The following is a 6,000-nucleotide window of genomic DNA, read 5'->3' on the forward strand; positions in this document are numbered from 1 at the left end:
CTCGGCTAACATTATAATAACGTCCTCGTGACTAGGCTTTTAGGCCACTAGCGATATTAATTGTAATTAGGATAAGTATGTTCAAATCCTAAATATAAAGTGAGTAACAAATTAACCGGATATGGTCTTCAATACCATGGTTAATGAATTGCCATAAAAGACAATTCAATGATAAACTCCTAAATAGAATTTTTCATTTCTTCTGCAGCAGATACAAGCTACTATGGTGAATCCAAATGGGGGAAGTAGTCATACAAATGAAGATGATTATGATAATGCCCAAATAAATTTAACGGGCGCGCAACTCAAGGCTCTTGTCGACAACGCTGTGCAAGCAGTTCTGGATCGACAATATACAGAATCCCGAAGCAGAACAGTTTCCAAACCACCATCAAAGCCAAAGACACACTCAAAAACCCACAGCAAACCACTATCCAAACCTAAGAAGGACGACGATAACCACTCGTCCAAGCCCAAGAAAGACGACGACAATCACTCGTCGAACGAAAATAGTGTTCGTCGCGAACGGGAGTATACTGATGCTTCCCGTGCCAGGGGCTGCACATACAAGTACTTCGTATCTTGTAAACCCCGAGACTTTACGGGGGAGAAGGGTGCCGTCGAATGCATGACATGGTTGGATGAGATGGACGCAGTAGTGGACATCAGTGGCTGCGCTGAAAGGGATGTAGTGAAGTTTGTGTCACAGTCATTTAAGGGCGAGGCCCTAGCTTGGTGGAGGGCGCTGGTTCAGGTCTCAGGAAAAGCTGTGCTTTACAACATGACGTGGGAGGAATTCGTTTCTCTCATCAGGGAAAATTACTGCCCTCAGCATGAGGTGGAGAAGATAGAGTCCGATTTTGTGTCATTGGTGATGACCAATCTGGACTGCCAGGCCTATTTGACGAGCTTCAATACAATGTCTCGCTTGGTTCCTTATCTAGTCACCCCGGAACCAAGGAGGATTGCTCGTTTTATCGGGGGGCTAGAACCCGCGATAAAGGCTAGTGTGAAGGCCTCTCGGCCAACGACCTTCAGGTCAGTGACTGACCTCTCTTTGTCCCTCACGATGGACGCGGTCCGACTGAGATCGCAGAGGAACAAGGAGGCTGAAAAGAGAAAACGTGAGGATGATACCTCACGAAGGTCGGGAAAGAAGCACCGTGGGAACGGTGATGGCAAGAGAGGAACGGAGGCGAGAAAAGAAGGGCAACAAATGGGAGAGAAGCCCAAGTGCAAGAACTGCCAAAAATTCCACTTTGGGAAGTGCAGGTTTGGGCAGAACTCACAGTCTCAGTCAAAGACGTATGCTTGTGGACTGTGCAAGTCCAAAGACCACAAGACTGTGGACTGTAAGAAAATTAAAGACGCAACCTGCTACAACTGTAGTGAGAAGGGGCACATCAGGAGCAACTGCCCCAAGTTCGCCAAGAAGACTGAGGAAACCAAAAAGAATAACGCTAGAGTCTTCAAAATGGATGTGAAGGAAGCCCTGCAAGACGACAACGTAATAACAGGTACTTTTCTCGTGAATGATATATTTGCAAGAGTACTTTTCGATTCAGGCGCTGATAAATCCTTTGTAGACCAAAAATTTTGCAAACTACTGAACATACCTATCAAAACCCTAAATGTGAAATACGAAGTAGAGCTAGCAGACGGCACTGTAGAAACCGTCTCCAATATATTAGAGGGATGTATGATATCCATTAAGAACCATTCTTTTCCTCTATCTCTACTTCCCTTTAATCTAGCTGGTTTTGACATCGTTCTGGGCATGGACTGGTTAGCGCACAACCAGGCCCAGATAGTCTGCAATAGAAAACAAATTGTGCTAAAGACCCCGACTGGTGAATCGCTCACCATTCGAGGGGATACGCAGTATGGATTACCCGAGAATGTAACTATGCTCAAAGCTTCAAGATGCTTAAAAAGAGGCTGTGTCATCTACATGGCACAAGTGATTATTGAAGAACCCAAAGCAAGGATAGAAGACATTCCTGTCATTTCGGAGTATCCAGAAGTTTTCCCCAAAGACCTACCTGGGTTGCCACCAGATAGGCAGGTGGAATTCAGAATAGATATCATCCCTGGAGCAGCTCCCATTGCTAGAGCACCCTACAGGCTAGCACCGACTGAAATGAAGGAATTGAGAACCGAGTTGGATGAACTGTTAGCAAAAGGATTCATCAAGCCTAGTTCGTCTCCCTGGGGAGCACCTGTCCTGTTTGTGAAGAAAAAGGACGGATCGATGCGTCTGTGCATCGATTACCGTGAACTTAATAAAGTCACGATAAAGAATAGATACCCATTGCCAAGGATCGACGATTTGTTTGATCAATTGCAAGGGGCTAGCTACTTCTCGAAGATCGACTTAAGGTCGGGCTACCATCAGCTGAAGGTCAGAGATGAAGACGTGCATAAAACAGCATTTAGGACTCGCTACGGCCACTACGAGTTCCTAGTGATGCCTTTTGGGCTCACAAATGCACCGGCTGCGTTCATGGATCTCATGAATCGCGTCTGTAAGCCGTACTTGGACAAATTCGTCATCGTATTCATCGACGACATTCTTATCTATTCAAGGAATAAAGCTGAGCATGAGAAACACCTACGATGTATTCTCGAATTGCTACATCGCGAGAAACTCTATGCCAAATTCTCCAAGTGCGAATTCTGGCTAAGAGAAGTCCAATTTCTTGGACACGTCGTAAGCGAGCGTGGTATCCAGGTGGATCCCGCTAAGGTAGAGGCGGTCATGAATTGGCAAGAGCCAAAGACGCCCACAGAGATCCGTAGTTTCCTGGGATTGGCAGGATACTACAGGAGATTCATTGAGAATTTCTCAAGGATTGCTGCGCCCTTAACTTCTCTAACCAAGAAGAAGGAAAAGTTTATTTGGGGCCCTAAGCAGCAAGAATCCTTTGATATTTTGAAACAAAGGCTGAGCAACGCTCCTGTGTTGACGCTACCAGAAGGTACGGAAGAGTTCGTAGTTTACTGCGACGCGTCACACACCGGCATGGGGTGTGTGCTCATGCAGAAGGGCAAAGTAATTGCCTATGCTTCAAGACAGCTAAAGGTGCACGAAAAGAATTACACCACCCATGACTTGGAGCTGGGTGCCGTTGTATTCGCACTAAAACTATGGAGGCATTATTTATATGGAATCAAGTTTGTGATCTATTCAGATCACAAGAGCCTTCAACATTTGTTCAATCAGAAGGAGCTATATATGAGGCAACGCCGTTGGATGGAGACCTTGAATGATTATGATTGTGAGATCAGGTACCATCCCGGCAAGGCGAATGTAGTCGCCGATGCCCTGAGCCGGAAAGAAAGGATGAAACCCATCCGAATCAATGCTAGGAGAATGGAAGTAAATAATAACTTGATTGAAAGGATATTAACTGCACAGCGAGAGGCTGTGTTGGAAGCTAATTATCATAAAGAAAGGTTAGGAGTAACTGAGGAGCAGTTAACTCTTCACAAGGATGGACTTTTGAGATTGAATGGGCGGATATGGGTTCCTATTTATGGAGGACTACGAGATGTTATCCTCCAGGAAGCCCATAGCTCCAAATATTCTGTCCATCCTGGAGCAGATAAAATGTATCAGGATTTAAAGGCAAATTATTGGTGGATAGGCTTGAAAAAGTCTGTTGTCGCTTATGTAGCCAAATGCTTGACTTGTGCGCAAGTCAAGGCTGAGCATCAAAAGCCATCTGGCTTGCTACAACAGCCTGAACTTCCTGAATGGAAATGGGAGTGTGTAACTATGGATTTTATCACCAAGTTACCAAAAACGAGCAAAGGAAACGACACAATATGGGTTATAGTCGATCGACTGACTAAGTCAGCTCATTTCTTACCCATCAAGGAGACTTATAGCTCCGATACATTGGCCCAGTTATATGTTGATAAGATTGTCGCCTTACATGGCATACCTGTGTCTATTATCTCTGATCGAGATACTAGATACACGTCTCACTTCTGGAAGAGTTTTCAACAATCTTTGGGCACACGTTTGAACTTTAGTACGGCTTACCATCCTCAGACAGATGGTCAGAGTGAGCGTACTATTCAAACGTTAGAAGACATGCTGCGAGCATGTGCTATCGATTTAGGTGGTAGTTGGGATAAGAACTTACCCCTAATCGAATTCTCCTACAACAATAGCTACCATACCAGCATAAAGGCTGCGCCTTTCGAGGCATTATACGGTAGGAAGTGTAGATCGCCTGTTTGTTGGGCGGAAGTGGGAGAGGTCCAATTATCAGGACCAGAGATAGTTTTCGAGACAACGGACAAGATTGTCCAGATCCGGGAACGTCTCAAAGCTGCCCGTGATAGGCAGAAAAGTTACGCTGATCCGAAGCGTAAAGATTTTCACTTTGAGGTAGGTGAAAAAGTACTACTAAAAGTATCACCCTGGAAGGGGGTAATGCGTTTCGGAAAGAAGGGTAAACTGAGCCGAGATACATAGGACCTTTCGAGGTTATCGAACGTGTCGGGCCAGTTGCCTATAAATTGAACTTACCAGAAGAGCTCAATGGAATTCATAATGTGTTCCACATCTGCAACCTAAAGAAGTGCTTCGCTGATGAATCATTAGTGATCCCACACACAGATGTGCATATAGATGAGAGCTTGAAGTTCGTGGAGAAGCCTTTGTCGATTGAAGACCGACAAGTGAAAAAGCTCTGAAGAAAACATGTGCCGATAGTTAAGGTTAAATGGGATGCCCGAAGAGGTCGCGAATTCACGTGGGAGGTTGAATCCACGATGAAAGAGAAATATCCCTATTTTTTTGAGTAAATCTCGGGTCGAGATTTATTTTAAGGGGGTGAGGATGTAACACCTCGAAATTTTGTGTCCAATGATGTATTGACACGTGTCTTAAGTTTGCACGTGGCGTATTGTATTTAATAAAGGACTAATGTTGACAAACCTTGAAAGTATGTAAATTCGAGGGTTATAAATGTCAAACAAGGGTAAATATACTGTATAGTAACCCTAAATGGTGCTCGTACCTTCAAACGAATAAATCATGGATCGTACGGAAGCGAAACGCGGAAGAAAGTGGGAGATTACAAGCTGCGGGGGTTAACTGTGTCAACATGTTTAATTATACCTCTGAGTGACCCTTTGACGTACCCGAGGCTTTGTAACAGTAAAATACGCTCACTAGAAAATACTGTATAAATTCCGCGAAGTTCCGTTTTAAAACGAGAAAGTTATGATCAAATTCGTACGAGAGGGGTTAGAAGCGTCAATAATGAAAGTTAAGACTTTCTGAATAATTAACAAAGTTAACCGGGGACTTAACGGTGCGGGTAAATAACACGAGGCCCTTAGTTGTAAATAATCGAGGGCCAAATCGCAAAGTTACCCCTTCAAACCCGAAAGGTCAGGTTAATAATTACAGAAGATTTCGTTATTAATTACCAGGATTCTGTTATGATTACAAAAGATTTTAAAAACCTGAAAAATCAACCTCTCGCGGGCCGCTTTAAGTTTTGGGTTAAGTTGAGGCGGGCCGCGAGCCTTCCAATTGTACGCGTCTGATATTTGAACTCAGGCGGCCCGCGTAAAGTGCATGGTTCTTCCATGCGGGCCGCGTGAGACGCCCAGATGCAGAAACTTTGGACTTGCATGCCTTTTGAACTTGTGAACGATCATTTAAGCAATAAGTGAGGCATGGGCACCCCCTACTCGACCCATAGCACTCTAGGCCACCTGCCCATCATCCATACTCAGTTGTAGTGTGTGTTGTAATGATCTAAAGGCATGTTGAGTACTATAAATAGGCATACTTGGTTCACTATTAGAACACACCTCAAACACACTCTTCTGATCATACTTGGAGCTCTCAAGGCTTTCTCTTATCATCCTACTTCGTGTTCAAGCTTCTGTAAGTCGTTTAAATCCTTTGTGGTTTAGTTTTGCTTAGTATATAGCTAAAAACCAAACCGTCGTAACTACGGCTTGACTTCAAGA

This window comes from Helianthus annuus, chromosome 14 (assembly GCF_002127325.2).
Source record: "Helianthus annuus cultivar XRQ/B chromosome 14, HanXRQr2.0-SUNRISE, whole genome shotgun sequence".
Taxonomy (NCBI): Eukaryota; Viridiplantae; Streptophyta; class Magnoliopsida; order Asterales; family Asteraceae; genus Helianthus; species Helianthus annuus.